Here is an 18,036-nt window from a genome sequence, read left to right on the forward strand (position 1 = left end):
GCTGGAGTGATTAAGAGGGAATCCAGATAGGATTTTGATAAATGACAAGCTGGATCCTGAGCATGGGAGGGGGGAAGAGGTGGGGGCAGGGGTTGGAAAGAGTGGGCAAGCACTTACGGAACCTGAACCTTGAGAGACATTATCACTCCCCGGGAGGTGAAAACTAGTTCTTGGGGAACGAAAACACATAATCATTTATGTATAAAGCACAGTATGTCTATAGTACCTGAACACTTGAACAGCATTTTTGTGATATTAAAATTTCATGGGAGGCAGCAAAGTGATTAGGGAAAAAAATGTCTCAAAAGGCTCCTTAGGGAGATGATAATGAAAGAAAGGTCAAGAAGCACTGGTCTATATTAGAATCTAGATGGACATGCATTCTACAGCTGCATCCAGGAATCACGTGGTGGGATCCTTCTAAGAGATGAATGGGTGGCAGTGGCTCTGGGACTTAAGACTGGTTCCTTTTTGCCTTAGGGATAAAATATAAATAGCCTTGTGTTTGAAGACACACTTTCCCAGTGGCCACCACCACAGCGAGAGTCAGCACTCTTACTCTCAACCACAGTGAATCACTCCTGTGCTACTCCCACCTCACTGGGCCCTTTCCTCTCCTTCCCCCAACATCCTTCAGGGGCTAACTGCAGATCCTCTATGAAGGTAAAGGACTGACAGCAGCTCTAAGTCCCTCAGCCCCTGGCTGCCTGCCCCTTCTCTGTGTTTCCCTAGAGGAGAACGGTAGTTTATTTTTATTGCAGCATCATTTCCACTTTATTGTAATAACTCACTGTCTCGAGGGCAGGCAACTGCACCCAACACAATGTCTGACCCGTAGTAGACCCTCAATACTTATTTGTTAAAATATGAGAGAATTTGCACTCACTACCCTCTTTGAGATAGCAATGATCATCCCCATCCTACCGAGAGATGCCTGGATTTCCCAGATGAGGAATGGGTGTGCCCTTCCATGCCCCTTTTTGGGTCCTAAACCTCACCCAGACCTTGGTCAAGAGAGAGAGGAAGAGCAGGCTTCCCAGGAGATGTGCTTCCAGTGAAAGAGCATCACTTAGAAATGGGTCACAGATAAAACAAAGAGCAAGGGGGCTTCCCTGGTGGCGCAGTGGTTGAGAATCTGCCTGCTAATGCAGGGGACACGCGTTCGAGCCCTGGTCTGGGAAGATCCCACATGCCGCGGAGCAACTGGGCCCGTGAGCCACAACTACTGATCCTGCGCGTCTGGAGCCTGTGCCCCGCAAGGGGAGGGGCTGCTATAGTGAAAGACCCGCGCACCGCGATGAAGAGCGGCCCCCGCTTGCCACAACTAGAGAAAGCCCTTGCACAAAATGAAGACCCAACACAGCCAAAAATAAAAAAATAAATAAATAGATAAAATAAAGTAGCTATAAAACAAAGAGCAAGGACAGAAAGTGAGTCAGACATATGAGTTTTAAAATTCAAGGCTTTTCCTTTCTCGTGACTCCAGGGGAGGAGTCAAGATGGCGGAATAGGAGGACACGGAATTTGTCACTCCTCACAAGTACACCAAGAATTCAGCTACAAGTGGAACAGTTCCCACAGAGCACTTGCTGAACATTAGCAGAAGACTTTCGACACCTAAAAGAATGAAAGAAAGAAGGAAAAAAGAAAAGAGGAATCATAAAAGGGACCAGCAACCCTGGCAGGAAACTGAAGGTGAGGGGAGGTCTCCACACTCAGAAAAACTCCCTCACAGTGGGGAAATCAGCTGGGACAGAAAAGGACCTTTGGGGGATCAAGGGAGAACACAGCCGACAGTCTGCAGAAGGTAGGACAAAGTAAGAACTGCACGCATGGTCTACACTGCAGCTCTGTGCATTCCAGGCTGAATCATGAGTCGTCTGTTGTGAAAGGGAGCTGGCTGCTGGAAAGTGGGGTTTGGAGCGCGAACCCAGGGAGGGGACAGCTGTTGGCTGTGAAAAGACAGCCTGAAGGGACAGGAGTAAGGAGCTTCACAACCAGGAAAGTCTGAGGAAAAAGCCTGAGATACCATAAAAGCAAGGTGTCATTGTTGAGTGGTACGCAAAGGGTGGAGCCTTTTCTCCAACTGCTGGCTTCTTCAGCCTCCGCGGGCACTGGGAGGGCTCCCACCTGAGCAGGCCTGCTCCCTCCTTGGGCCGGGGTCTCCTCCACCTGCATGGGTTCCGGGGGCCTGAGCGCTGCCCATCCCAAAGCCTCCTTGGAGATCAGCCCTGGGCGCCCCTGCCTGGGACGAGAGTCCACTGATGCTGGCAGGGGCTGAGTGCTAAAGTGTGGGGTTGGGAGAACGGATCTGGGGAGAGGAACATCGTTGGCTGTGTGGATACAACAGAGGGGACAGGAGTGAGGGGCTCCGTGGCCAGGAATGCCCCTAGATGATGCGTGGTCTGCCTGAAAAGCGAGGCGCCATTGTTGAGAGGTTGGGTGGCAGGGTCGTCACAGCTCCCCACACCAGCTCCTGCCTCTGTGGACACCGGGAGGGGCTCCCAACAGAGCGAGCACGCCCCAATCTGTTCCAACTGCCTGCTGGTCTCCACTGTCACAGGCAACTTGCAGACACTCCAATTGTGGCCGCGGTACCTCTGCCCCAGCCTGCGTGAGTAAGTGTGCCCCAAGCAGCCACTGCTTTTGCTCCCTCTCACCTGGGCGGGGAACAGACACCTGAGGGCGGCACACGTGCAGAGGTGGGGTTGAAACCAAAGCTGAGTCCCAGGGGCGGTGCAACTAAGGAAGAGTAATGAAAATCTTTCCATGTAGCTGCACAAGCTACAGATTAAATCCCCGAGATCAGCTGGGTAAATCCTGCCTCTGTGGCATACCTGAATAGACAACAAGTGTTCCCACCTCTGAGGCCAGTCTAGCCTTTGCAGCAGTGGACTTTGGGGGCAAGTACACGTGGGAGTTGGGCCAGGTCAGAGTCTGAGCTGCCCCTACAGTGCTCACAGCAGGTGCAGAGACCTACCTAGAGGTATTGGAAGGCCTCCTGGGGAGGCAGGGATAGGCTCTGGCTCACTGTGGGAGCAAGGACACTGACAGTGGAGGCCCCAGGAAAATAGTCTTATTACTATTATTCTTTTTTTATTTGCTTCTTTTTGCTCAGTTGTTGGTGTTGTTGTTTTTATTATTTTTTATCTGTTATTTTTAATTTTTATTATTTAAAAAAATTTTAAATATATATATAATTTAAAATTTTCTCTATTTTTATTTTACTTTTTTGTTGCTTTGTGGTTTTTTCCTTGTTTTTGTTCTTTGTTTTTTCTTTTTTTCCATCATTTTTATATGTATATTTTATGTTTTCTTTGCTTTTTTGTTTGTTTGCTTGCTTTCTGTTTTTGTTTTATTTTTCATTCTTTGTTTTTTTTAGTTTAGTCCTTGTTGACTGTTCTCATATTAAAATTCTTTTGTTTGTTTGTCTGTTTCCTTAGTTTTTTTGGTTTGTTTGTTTTTGGTTTTTTCTCTCTTTTTTTTTTCTTTTTTCTATGTGTGTGAGTGTGTGTGTTGTGTTGTTGCTGCTCTTTGTTTGCTGTTGGTTTTGCTATTTGTCTTGGGTTTTGTTTGTCTGTTTTTTTTTCTTTTCATTTTTTTTCCTTTTCTTTCTTTTTTCTTGGGCTTCACTGTGTGGCTTGTGGGCTCTTGGTTACCCAGCCAGGGGTTGGGCCTGGGCCTCCCAGGTGGGAACATAGAGTCCAGGACGCTGGATTGCCAGAGAATTCCCAGGCGCAGGGAATATTAATCGGCGTGCATGCTCCGGGAGGTATCTATATCAACACCAAGACCCAGCCCCACACAACTGCCTGCAGGCTCCAGTGCTGGACACCTCATGCCAAACAACCAGCAAGACAGGAACACAACCCCACCCATCAGTAGACAGGCTGCCTAAAGTACTAACCTCACAGACACACCCAAAACACACCACCTGACAAAGCCCTGCCCTTCAGAGGGAAAGGACTCAACTCCACCCCCCAGAGCACAGGCACCAGGCCCTCCCACCAGGAAGCCTACACAAGCCCCTGAACCAACCTCACTCACCGGGGGCAGACAACAGAAGCAAGAGGAACTACGACCCTGCAGCCTGTGGAAAGAAGACCATAAACACAGTAGGTTAGACAAAATGAGATGACAGAGAAATATGTTGCGGATGAAGGAGCAAGGTAAAAACCCACAAGACCAAATAAATGAAGAGGAAATAGGCAATCTACCTGAAATAGAATTCAGAGTAATGATAGTAAAGGTGATCCAAGATCTCAGATATAGAATGGAGGCATGGATTGAGAAGATACAAGAAATGTTTAACAAGGACCTAGAAGAACTAAAGAACAATCAGTGATGAGCGACACAATAACTGAAATGAAAAATACACCAGAAGGAATCAACAGCAGAATAACTGAGGCAGAAGAATGAAGAAGTGAGCTGGAAGATAGAATGGTGGAAATAACTGTCGAGGAGCAGAATAAAGAATAAAGAATGAAAAGAATTGAGGATAGTCTCAGAGACCTCTGGGACAACATTTGAATTATAGGGGTCCCAGAAGAAGAAGAGAAAGGGAAAGGGCCTGAGAAAATATTTGAAGTGATTATAGTTGAAAACTTCCCTAACATGGGAAAGGAAATAGTCAATCAAGTCTAGAGGATACACCAGGGACCATGCTGAGGTTCCACTTAACACAGTTTGAAAATCATTGCCTTAAAGTCCTAGAGCTAAGATAAGCATTTTTGGTGAAGTGCCCCCAAATTTGATTGTCAGTGTGCTGGCACCAGTACTAACAGGGTCACCAGCCCAAGTACATAGTCCTTCGGGCAGAGTAGTAACAGTGAAGATGGAAGGCCTCGGTGGGCAGGCAGAAGTGCCCATCTGGAGAGTGGAGGGCAGGTCAGGAGCTAAGGTGTGGCTCCGTGTTGTCATTAGTAGAGAGAGGGCTGTGTCATAGGTGGTCCTTGAAACTGTGGGAGTGGGTGCAATCACAGAGGGATGAAAGTTTATAGTGACAACAGGGCTGAGTAGGGAAGATGGCAAACTCAATGTCTTGTATTTTCAGTTAATTTTTTATGTGCAGCTTATTGTCTCAATTAGATCGCAGACTCCTTGGTGTTGTGGGGAGCTTTGGACGCTTAAAAAAAATTTTTTTGGTCATCTTAGTGCCTTGGACCAAGTAGATGCTTAAGAATTAAATAAATGAATGAATTAAAACTGTTTCCTCCATCATTAAACTTCTGGAAAGAACTTTCTTTTTGCCTCCACTTCCCTTACTTTCAACAATTTGGGTTCTCCACCGTCTTGTGACTGACATGTCTCTTTAGCAAGTTGCCTATGACTTCTGTGTTGCCAAATCCATTGACCTTTTCTCAAGTCACAGTTACCAAACTCAGGTTCAGCTGCTCACCACTCAAAAGCCAAAAATTCAAGAGGCAAGTGTCAATAGAAAGGAAAGGTGCTTTAATCAGAAAAGCCAGGAATCTGGGGAGAAGGTGGACACGTGTCCTGAGACCAACTCCAAAGATTCTGCTCAGCCATGACAGTTTATAAAGGGAAAAAAGGGGAAAGAATCCCAGTGAGTCACTGAGGCAGGAGGTTGGATACTGCATCATTATCCATTGCATGCAGACTGGCTGACTCTTTCTTCAGATATTATCTTGCCGGTGTGATCTGCCTGCAGGATTGCTAAGGGGGCTGTTGGAGGTAAGGAGCTAGTCATTTTTTAACTGCTTCATTCTTCATTCTTCTTTTTATCTAGGAGAAGAATCAACAGGTTAAGCAAGGCATGGTGTGCCTTCAGGAGCCCATAATTCAGGAGTTAGGTTAAATTGCGTAGTGATCTCATTCCTATAATTAGGTTCTTTTCAGGTTAGAGGAGAATAGAAACGGGCAAACAAGAAAGGAGCAAAAGAGCCACTTTCATCATTTTCTGCAAACTCTGCAGCATTCAGCACTGCGACCACCCCTCCTTCATTTACTCTCACCTCCCATGGTTTCCATATCACCACGTTCTCTTGGTTCTTTTTCAATCTTCTTGAATATTAGTGTATAGCCTCCCTTGCTGGCCTTGTTCCTCTCTTAGTCCCCTGAAAGCAAAGGCTAACTTAAATTTCTTTTTGTCCCTCTCCTTCTCCAAACTCTACCTTGACAATGGCATTCATGGTCTTAGGGACAGCTTCTATGAAGAAGACTTCTGAATCTAAGACTCAAACTCTGATGCCTTTCCTGATCATTTTGGACCTGGTCCTCTGGACTTGAGTGAAGGAGCAGAGTGCAGACTCCCTTTCACAAAGTGGCCGGCAGCCCTGGGTTAATGCTGAACGATAACACTGGTCCGGTGGAGTAGACAAGGACAGAGGCAGAGTGGGGAGATGCAGCAGGAAGGTTGACCTTAGAGGGAGGGACCAGTCAACTAGGACACGAACTTGAAGGACTGGAGTAAAGATGGGAGGAGGAAGAGGTGAAAGGTACAGGCAGATCTGGTGTCACCTCAAGTTTTCTCTCATGGACCTGGAGTTCTGACCATGGCACAGCTCTTCCATGGGTTAGTGCACCCCTGAGAGGATCAGGAACAACACTTAGGTACGGATTTCCAGATCATATTTCCATGAGGCTCTGCCACACCACTGCACTGGGACCTCCTTCTTCCTTCAGGTTTGCTTGGCATCTGTTCTCCAGAGTTCTGCACTTGGCTCTCCTCTTTTTATTTCCAATTTCACTTTGCTGGGTGATCTCACCCACTCCCATGGCTTGAGACATTATTTTTAGGTTGACAACTCCCAAATATATATCTCCAGCCTAAAATCCAGACCATTAATTCTACCTGTAGATTCCATAAAAACCTAAAAAATCAACATGGCCAAATGGAAGCTGCTGTCTTCTCCTCCAAGCTGACTTGGTTCCTCTACCGGTCCTCTCTCTCCTGATAATGATACAGTCAGCCACCTGCTTATTCAAACCAGAAACTGCAGAGTCATCTTTGACTCATCTACCTTCTTCCACTCCTAAGTCAACTCTGCCTCTTAATCATTTGTTCATTTTTCACACTTTTCCTTCTCCACTGCCAATTTCTTGGTTATCCCCCATCATCTCTCACCTGGATAGTCCAACAGTTTCCTAACCAGTCACTTGTGTCTTTTTACAACCTCCCAATCTGTCCTCCAGGCCACTCTGTAACTTCCTTTTCGAAGAGGGAAGTTGATGAGCTTTCTCCACGGTTCAGTAACTTCTCACTTCACACTGCCAGTTAAAATGTACACACAATGCCTGGCCCACAGTCTCCTTCCTCATTTGCCCTCTTCCTTCTAGGTTTATTTACAGCCATTTTCCAAGCAGTACTTCAGGCTTCATCTACATCTAGTGGCAATCTCCCCAAGAGCCTTTCTCTTTCCTAATTCCATATCTTTGTGCATGTGTGCCAGCAGCCGGCATGCCCTTTTCCTTTATCCTGGTGGGTGCCGACTCATCCTCGAATGCTCAGCTCTTGTATCAGCTTCTCTTTGAAGCCTTCTCTGACGTTTTCTTATTTCTCTACACCCTTCCGCCACCACATTCCTGTACATACCTGGAATCTAGCACTTAGTGGACTGAATTGTAATTTCTCCTTGAGGCTTTTATCTTCCCCACTAAAATCTGAGCTCCTGGAGGGCGGGACCCTGTCTTGCGATTTCTCTCTACTCCGCAGCTAGCACTGGGCTTCTAAAATTGTGTTCTTCAGAATTCTAGTCCTGTGAGTTATTGAAAGGTATTACTCACAGGAGGATGTAGGGTCAAATATGTTTGGGGAAAGCTGTGTATTGACAATACACAAGAGCTCAGGGAAGGCTTTCAGCAGAAACCTGTTTGATCTGGTTTAACTCAGTCCCTTCAAATGCCAGGGCAAGAGGAGACCTTTAAACAGATCCTTATAACATATGTGCAAGGGGCAAATGTGGAGACGTGCCTTGGGTGACACGGGAGAACAGAGAAGGGGCTGAACCAGGCTCAAGGGGCTCAGGAGCACATCTGGAGGAAGCAATCTCCATCTCTCACAACAGGATAGTCACCAATTTAACCCCCAGGAGGGAAACTCTCTGGTATTCTAATACTTCCAGAGACTGACCTTCAGAATTGAATGTGAATATCAGAAGCATTTTATTATGCAAAGCAAGTCAAGTCCTCCAGGATGGCCCCCTCTCTCTTCAATGCTGTGATCAGAATCAACTTGGAACTGGCCTTCCCCAGGCTGAATCCCATCCCCAAACTCAACTCACTTCACACCTTCCAGCTATTACCCTATGGTTGTTTATATTTTCTTGTGTATGACCTAGTGGTCTTTAATCTCAATACTCTAGGCTTCCTGAGGGCAGGCATTGGTGATTTACACTGTTCTCCTGCAGACTCTGAAAGTCCCAAGCACATAGTGGGTACTCAGTGCATGTTTACTGAATGTACTAAACACAAGCATAATTTAATATTTGAGGTAGCAAAAATGCAAATGTGATAATGTAGCCCCTGAGCTTGGATACTTGGGGCCCTGGGGGATGGGACAGACACTTTTTGTACTGCTTCTACCCAGAAGAAAGTGAATTCACTAGTTCCAATTTTTTAACTCCCAGACCCATGGATGGGACAAAGGGGCAGAGGAGCATCTCTGACTTGGATATCCAGCACATTCCTCCAAAGAAGGCCAATCGTTTTAAAGACATCGAGCTGTATTTACAGCTTTGCACAGGGGCAGCACCACATATGGGTTTAGGGCAAGGGCTGTGCTCAGTGCATGGACTGCAATCCTGGCTTCACCACTTGCTGCTCTGTGACTCTGGGGAAATTACTTGACCTCTCTGTGTGTTTTCTCATCTGTAAAATGGGGATGATAATCCTAGTAGCTACCTCCTAGGATTCTTATGAAGACTAAATCTCCTCCTCTCCATTTAACATACAAGGAAAGCAATGCCCAGAGAGGGTAAGTAACATTCCCCAAATCCCACAGCAAGCCAGTGGTAGAACCAGGATTGTTGGAAGACTGGTAAAGTCAGGTGCATGGGGTTATATGCAGTAGTATAGGTAACAAGAGTCACAAACTTGGAATTGACTTAGAGGTGATCATGATGATATCAACATTATCTTTCAACTTGTCAATCAGAATATGGGACCGTGCATCAACCCTACCTCTGTCTCTAGAAAGGATGTTTCTATCAGACATAATCTATGCATTTATAAACATTTTTATAAAAATAGACAAATGAGGTCATAGTTTCATAGTGATACAGGCTTCATCCCCAATGTACAGATGAGGAAAAAGACGTACAGTGAGTGACTCAACAGCTCACCCCTAGAATCTCCTGGATGCCTGCCTGGACTTCTGTCAGATGCACTTGGGTGAATTTCTATTCAGTATTATTACTGAGGTCTTATTGTTAAGAACACGTTCTTTGGGTTTCCTGCTTATCTCTAACCTGAAGAAAATGAGTGTGTGTTCTTTTTTTTTTTTTTTCTGTTTGCCTTTTCAACCTTCAGCTTCCATGACCTTAAAAAAAAAAAAAAAAAAAAAAGGAAGCCCAAGCTGAACTGGTCTAAAAGCAGCCTGTTTGCAACGTGATATGGGACCTGGACCATGAGCAGCTAAACCCTGGTGTAGGGTTCTCTAAACACATTTCAACCATTTTCCCAAGGGGCCATTGGTTTATTTCCATCGAAACACTTGAAGATGATGAATTTACAGTGCATTTCCTACTCCACTGAATGAGCAATGGTAAAATGGTAGTTATGTATACCAGAAGGGAAAATAGCTAATGGAAATTTTTTTTTTTTTACTTTGAAGAATAGACACACTTTAACAGTCCTTGTATTTAGCCAAATGCATTGTTAAGGGTAGAATCGGTTAATGCAACATTCTCATAAGTCCATAGTTTTTATTAAGATTGATATTTGACGGACCAGATAACCTCTAACACTCTGACATCACTTTCTGCTTTAAAATACATGATTCTGTATAAAAATAAAGTCATTTGCTCCCTAAATCTGGGAAACCTGGTGAATATGTGAACCAACTCTGAAAAGTGTTACTGAGTTGTTTTTGTTTGTTTCAAAGAGTTTACTGTACATATATGTAAATATATGTGTGTATATATAGTATTATCCATTGTTTTGCCAAAAGCCATAATCTCCTTTGTCAGTATAGGCATAATGAGGGATCTTTCTGTATGAGAATGGCATAGAGAAGCACAGATAAAGTGATGGTCCCTTCCAAGTCTAAATGGTAGAATCCTATGATTCAAATTGTGGAGTCAGGACTAATCTCGTAGGCTTTGGCAATTGCTCCCTCTTATCTTCTCTAACCTCTTTCTCCTCTTTTATCTAAGGAGAGTGAGGTAGGTAAATATGACTAAATTTATGAGTGGAAGGAAATGCAGTGTAACTTTAAGCTCCTCCTTTAATACCTATGACTAATGAAACATTCATTATGGTGTTAAATAAATCTTCAGGAGATTTCAAAACAAAGTTGCTCTTCTTTTCATTCCATTAACTTACCATCCGGGGGTCCCCACCTTATCAAAGATCGCTCCTTCTCATTGGCTGTCCTCAGTAGTCCCACCCAAATACAACTTTTTTGTCCTTTAAAAGTGGCATTCGAGTCCCCTCCCAACCCTTCTACAAGCCTCCCGTGTTTCACTCCATTAGCCCCAAGGTTGAACCGACATCTTCCCTCTTCCTGAAGTCTGTTACTGCTACCACCTCCTGGCTGTGTGGCATTGCTCCCTTAATCCAGATCCTTAGTATGACCAGCCGAGGTCTCTCCCACCATCCTCCAGCCCACAGTCACACCACTATGACCACCTTCAGGGATCTTCTTGCTGCCTTGGCCAAAATCCCCATCTCCATCAATGTCTTCACGGACACAGCCATACTTGCCTTCCTTTGCCAATACTTACAAAAGCCATGCCCTCCCAGTCACCACCAAATTCTCCATCAGAGCTTCTGCTGCTGTATCTCTAAAATATGTCAACCAAGAGTGATTTTGCATGCCCTACCTGCCACCCCACTGGGGGTCATTTGACAACGTCTGGAGACAGTTTTTGGTTGTCACAACTTGGGGAGGGGAGTGCTATTGGCATTTAGTGGGTAAAGGGGTGCTGCTAAACTTCCTTACAATGCACAGGATGGTTCCTTGCAACAAAGAAGTATCCAGCCCCAAATATCAACAGCGCCGAGGTCGAAAAACCCTGCTCTGGGAAATAGTGGAGGCCTCTATTCTCTTTTGGTACCTTTGGCAGAAAAACAAAACAAAACAAAACAAAATCTATCCTCCTGGCACACACAGTGGAACCCACTGTTCTTTCCCCCACTCCTCAGCTCAAGACTGGAGAAAACAAGCAGGATCTTGTAGAACCAGCCTCTTCATTCCTCACGTGGGTTCTTCTCCCTCCTGGGCAGGAATTGGGAAAGAGGGGCTCCATCTGGGCAGAGGAACCCATTCAGAACAATGGTTTTCAAACCAGACTACATCACACATTCGTGTCAGTTCAAATATTTTAAATATTTAGAATGCGGATACTCAGAACTCAAACTGAATTGGTCAGGGATGGAGGCTGGGTGATATTTTTTTTAAAAACTCCCCAGATAATACCAATGTGCAGCCAGGGCTAATCACCCCCTGGGCTGGCAGCCTGATCACGGCGGGGGAGCAAATCTCCCCAAAGAGCTGTGGGAAAGTATTCTTCTGGGGCCTTTTAGCATTATAGAGCATCCAGCCTTCCAGCAGGAGCGAAATCTTTCAACAGTGTGGTCAGCCTTGGTCATCTGGGCAAATGCAGATTGTCTGAGGGTCTTTACTCAAAGTCCTTCTGTATCTCACACTGGGCCTTACTCTAATTTTTAATATTTATCAAAATCAGGAAAAGACAGTAAATCAAAGGTTAAAAGCTATCTTCATAATTAAGCACTTCCTGCTAGCTATTTATTTGTCTTGGGGAAAAAATGCCTTTTTCCTCTTGCAGAAAGATAAAATAATCCTAAATTAAAGCTTTAAGATGAATTATGGCTTATGAAAAATAATGGGATAGTGTCATGTCACAAACATTGTCTCTATGAAATATAGCCAGTCTAATTCTGTACATTTCCTCCCTGTTTCAAAACAATGGAGTCTTTACAAGGCAAATTCATCTAGCATTAACTTTGGAATCATTACTGTGCTCCCACTGATGAAATTGATAAAATAAAAATACTTTTCAATGCTTAAAAATCTCATTAAATAATCTGTAACTTAAGTAAATCATATCTAATTTCAGTTTCTTTCTTATTCTTCTGCAGCCACACACTCAGCATTCTAGAGTAGAATAAACATTGGACCCCCAGTTGAGAAGCCTGAAGCCTAGTTCACACCATGGTATCACTTTAGCAAGTCACTTTCTCTAGACAGTTTCTGAGTCAGTAAAGTGATGGTGCCACCAGGTGATAGGTAAAATCCTTTTCAAGTTAAGGAATTAGCAAGAAGGCAACTTTAAATAACAATGAGATGCCTGGTTTTCTGCCTTGGCATATAGTGTGGAAACATGGTATGTATCAATCAACAAATACTTACTGAGTCCTCTTGCTATGAAAAATATGGGGCATTGCTATGGAGAATTCAAAGAAATAGCAATTATATCTCCAAGGTTTTACTTTTTTCTTTATAAATAAGATTGTAACTTGGTTGGAGAGATACAGTTACATCAGATAAAAACATTTAGAAATGCCAATTGGTATTTCATTAAATCAGTGAATATTTATTGGAAACCTATTGCATGAATTAGATCCTAACCTAATGAATATCACAGGTGACAGTGCTGATAGGTTTAGGGAGTGGTGGAAACTTTTCCTTTACGTAAACTTCAGTAACACACTCCATTAACACTGCAGTTTGTGGCCTGGTGTTATCTACTGTCTCAAGTATCTTTCAAGTACCTAACTCACTGCTGTGGAAATAACATCTGTTTCTCCTATTTCTGGGTAATTCTAGAAATTCTCTCCCTGTCATCTGCTCCTCCGGCTGAGGTGATCACCTCTCCTGTGAATGTTCCAGTGAATGTTTCTAAGTTGAGAATAATAATCAATAATTTGGCAGCTAATTTAATTAAATATGCATGAATTGTGTACTTAGTAGGATACGTGCATCCCAAGCATTGTGTTGGATGTTGGCAATACAGAGAGTACCTATTATTTATAACTTGCCTATGTAGCTCATAGTCAAGCAAGGAAAAATGCATGGAAATAATAATTGCGGTACACTGTGATAAACGTACAATAAGGTCTGTTCAGTGTTCAGAGGTAGCTCATTCATTCATTCATTTAACAAATATGTATTTAGTGCCTCTTTCCTCTGGTCAGTATCCCAGGCATGTAGCATACACTGGGGAAAGAAACAGACACGATCCTTAACCTTAAGGAGCTTGCAGCTTAATGGAAGAATAGACAATAAACAAGTGAATGAACAAACAAGAACTGTATGTAATTTCTAAAAATAGTACGTTCTATAAAGGAAACAAACAGGGTGCAGTGATAATGGAAGAGGTGGACCTACACTTTTTTTTTAATTAATTTATTTATTTTTGGCTGCGTTGGGTTTTCGTTGCTGCACGTGGGCTTTCTCTAGTCGCAGGGAGTGGGGGCTCCTCTTCGTTGCGGTGCACGGGCTTCTCATTGCGGTGGCTTCTCTTGTTGCAGAGCACGGGCTCTAGGCACAGGGGCTTCAGTAGTTGTGGCACACGGGCTCAGTAGTTGTGGCTCACGGGCTTCATTGCTCCACGGCATGTGGGATCTTCCTGGACCAGGGCTCAAACCCGTGTCCCCTGCCTTGGCAGGCAGATTCTTAACCACTGCGCCACCAGGGAAGCCCCGGACCTGCACTCTTGAAGTGGCCCCTAGAAAGTTTTCTCAGACATCTCAGCTGAGACCCCACAAACAGAAGAGCCCATCATGCCAAGAGCAGAGGTGAGATGCCCCCAGGCCAGGGGGCACAGCATGGGCTAAGCCTCAGAGACAGGAAGGAGTGTGGTGTGTCGGGGGCCTACATCAGGTGCATGGTTAGAGAGGAGGGTGGTGGAGATGAGGTTGAAGGCAGACCACACAGGGCTCCGTGCACCGTGGAATAGAATGTTATATAAAGCCCAAGGAAAAGCCGTTAGAGGCTATTCAATCAGGGATGGTGAGGATCCATTTAGGTTTTTAGCAAATAACTCTGGGTGCTAAATGGAGATTGTATTCAAGTGGGACATTTGTGGTTCTGGGAAAGCCATAGAGGAGGGTGAGTGACCTGGACTGGGCTGGTGGCAGTGGGAATCCAAGAAAAAAAAACCCTGGAGTTGAGGTTTATTTTGAAGAAAGAAGCAGTAGGACTGTGATGGATGGGGGGGAGAGCAAGGGAAAGAGAAGGTTCCCGTGAAGGTGTCAAGGAGGTCAGTGCACACACATGCCTGAAGCTCGGGGAAGGGCGCAGAGCTGGGGACAAAAATGAACAAGCCTCTGGCAATGGCCTGGTGTCAAAGAACAGGAACAGGTAAAGTCAGTTACAGAATTGGATCGAGAGGGGGCCCTGTCCCGAGTGATCCCAACATTCATGTGCTCTGCTCAAGGTCCCTGAACGGTTTCATGTCACCACGTATAGGAAGCAACGCGGTGGGAATGGATTGATCAGCGTATAGCATTGACTGTTGTCTGTTTCCATAAGCAGAAGGAGTAGAAAACAGAAAGCTCCTTGATCCATAAGAGAGGAAGTGGGGCAGACTCCTGGGAAGCTAAGGAAGCACATCTTCCAACTCCTGCACTAGTACCAACGGACCCCTTACAAGGCCCTGGATATAATTTTGTATTTGAAATTTGGTACTTTTTTTTGAGAGGACCCCCAAATTATGTAAGCTCAAGCCTCACAGAATCTAGCTCTACCTCTGATGGAGAAAATTAAGGAACAGAGCATGAAGTCAAAGCCCCCAGTGACCTGACAATTTGACTCCTGATGGGGCCTTTTAATGCGATTGAGTGCTGAGTCAGCTAGAAGTTGTGGCAGAGTCTTTAAGAAAAGCTTTATTGTTGAAAGCTACTTCCCGACCTATTCACATGCACCTCAGCCAGAAGCGTGGTGACCACATTGTGCAAAAGAAGGGAAAAGCCTAGGTCAAGGTTGGGAAAATGGAGTTCAGCCCTGGGCAGCAAGGTGGCCACCAGAACACCTTGTGTGCAACTGGCAGAACGTATCCATCCCGCCAGCAAAGAGAACTTCTAATTATGCAAACCCAAAAAGTTTGAAAAAGAGGAGGAAGAACAAAAATGGATAGGCAGACGAGCTACATAATTTGCAGGGCCCAGTGCAAAATGGAAATGTGGATGGGCTTCTTGTTCAAAAAGTATTAAGAATTTCAAGATAATGACAGCAGAGCATAAAGCCAAGTGCAGGTGTGGTTCTAAGCAGGGGCCCTATATGGCTCTACAGGTCACATGCCCATGAAGTCAGACCTGGAGACAGGAGAAAACTTAGGGATATCACATCTATTGGGAATGTACTATATTCCAGACACAGGGCAAGACATTCATAATTCGTTTTATCTTCATAACCACGCTGTAAGAGAAATACTACCAACATTCCACAGGTGAGAAAAAGTCTCAAAATTTAGGTTTTTTGCACAAACACACACAGGTAGTATGTTTGTGTGAGTTTAAGGGGAGGGAGAAAAGAGACCAGAAGTCATTGCCCAATGACTTCAGAACCAGGAACATATGGGCTTCTATTACTAAGCTCATTTAACAAAGCCAAGATGTCAAAACGGCTTGATTACTATTCTTGCGAACCACAATTGAGGCAGTGACTAGGAAATTGAAAACACAGTTGTCCTTTACCATTTCCTTGAACCGTTTAGCTTTGTGCTACTGCAGGGAGGTTGTCATTCCAACAAAAGCAGACGTGTTTGGAAGCTTCTAGACTTTCGGCTTTTGTATTTAGCTACTCTGGTTGGCACAGGGTTAAATGACGACTGCTTTATTTGTAATTTATTTATATTAAAAGTGAAATGTCAAGTTCACACAGGGTGAAATAAAGGCCACTTTATAAACATGCAAACAAACACAAGTGTTCGCTGCCAAAAATATCCAAACAAACCAAACCAGAGACAAGAAATATCTCCTCAGCTCAAACGGTACAGTCCTTCCACACGGCCTCTTCAACAGATGAAAGAAAATCCTGAAATTCAGGACCAAACTCAATCAAATGCTAATTTAATGTTGTCCCTTAGTGGACACCAAGTTAAAGGGGAGTTGTTACTTATCCAATTAATGTGAGCACTGTGGACACCCACATTACAAACTGAGGGAAAAAAAAATCTAATAAGGAATTGGAATTTTTAGTATTTTGCTAACAGTCTTTAGTAGCTTGAACACTTTCCTGTTGTCACTCATGCTTGTCTATTTACACACACATATAAAGCATCATTAAGATTCCTTTTATACAAAGAAAATTGTTTACTTTCATATAAACATACACACACGTGCTTATATGTGAACTTCAAACATAGGTATTCTTAGCCTTTATGATGCTTTAGCAAGGAGGGTAATAGTAGGACATGCATACTCCTGAATCCCAGAGATGACAGATGTGCGGCTTGTAAAGTACATGGGGATCCGACATGATTATCACCAAGGAGACACGACCTGGTATCGGTACAAAGAGCTGGAGTTGAGCCTGGAATTTGCCTGTGCCAACTCTGTGGCCCTTGAAACTGGTGAAACGGGTTTGGCACTTACTTTGTTCTATACCCGTGAAACTCAGGGCTTCCACTGAGAGGAGAGTCTATGGGATCGTGGATCTGGTACCTTTTCTGAGAAGGGAGGAAATGGAAACTGGCATCATTTCTTTCACCCATCACCTTATATAAAAGTAACAGGGAGGCCTACAAATTCAATCTCTCCATGTGAGGAAACAGTCCCCCATTGGTATGAAAACAGCAGGCATAACATGTTTGGTGAACTCACAGGTCTGGTCTTAAACAGGGAATTTAGGTTATTCTCACAGCCTGGTCACTAACTGAGATATGTTTTGGCCTACTCCATGAATAAGACACAGCTGAGATCTTGTTCCTAATTCCAGAGGTAGGGGAAACCCTGCATTTCTTAAGCAAATAGCACAACATGAAACAAAGCCCAATACTTATTCCAGGAAAGCTTGAATCAATTTATTAGCATATATGTGGTATAAAATTTGCTGACTTACCTACAGGAAGGAAGTCACTGGAAGAACAATCTTTACTGATCTTGCAAAAAAAGGAGGCCAGAACATCCTCATATCTGTTTCTATGGAATGTCACTACCAATGACGTGCAGGGGCCCAGCGCTCAGAGCAGGTGGTTTCTGCTGTAGCGATAAAGTGCACAGAGGCCAGAGCTAGGCAGCTGGTTCAAATCGCATCTCTGCTAGTTTCTGACTTTGCTAACCTCTCAGCATCAGTTTCCTCATCTGTAAAACAGGGATATTAATATCATCCTCTGAAGGTGCTGCTATTTCCTACTTATAATCTATGCTCCCTTTCTTCCTTTTCAGAAGCATGATTTTCTTCAGTTTTGTGATATTTTGTTAGAACTTTGTTTCCCAGACTTTGATAAAGTTAGGGTGGCCATGTGTCTCAGTTCTGGTAAATGAACACACGCAGATGTCATTAAGTGGGGTTCTCCCGATGGAGACAGATTCAACTGGCAAATGCTTTTGCTCCTCACATCCTCCCTCTTCCTGCCTGGAACGTGCTATGGCACTCAGAGATAGAGCAGCCACTGAGAAATGAAGTCACACCCTAAGAGCGAAGGAACAAGGAGGCTTAAGAAGCCTTGCTCCTTGAGCAGTTGCACATATCCTGAATTGCCTATTCCTGAGTTCCTTGTTATACTGAGAGAAGAAGAAGGAGGAGGAGGAGAAGGAGGAGAGGGAAAGGGTGGGAGGAGGGGGAGGGGGATAGGGTGGGAGGAGGGGGAGGAGGAGAAGGGAGAGAGGAGAGGCAGGGAAGGAAGGAGAAGAGGAGGACGCCGCTGCCTGTTAAGACAACCTACATGC

General features: G+C 44.4%; 1 long non-coding RNA gene across 3 annotated transcripts in view; it reads right to left on the bottom strand.

Moving 5' to 3' along the window:
* LOC132363569 (uncharacterized) overlaps positions 1-18,036 on the bottom strand; it is a 181,645-nt gene that overhangs the window by 11,583 nt on the left and 152,026 nt on the right. The window lies entirely within an intron of this gene.

The sequence above is a fragment of the Balaenoptera ricei genome, chromosome 3, assembly GCF_028023285.1.
Source record: "Balaenoptera ricei isolate mBalRic1 chromosome 3, mBalRic1.hap2, whole genome shotgun sequence".
NCBI lineage: Eukaryota > Metazoa > Chordata > Mammalia > Artiodactyla > Balaenopteridae > Balaenoptera > Balaenoptera ricei.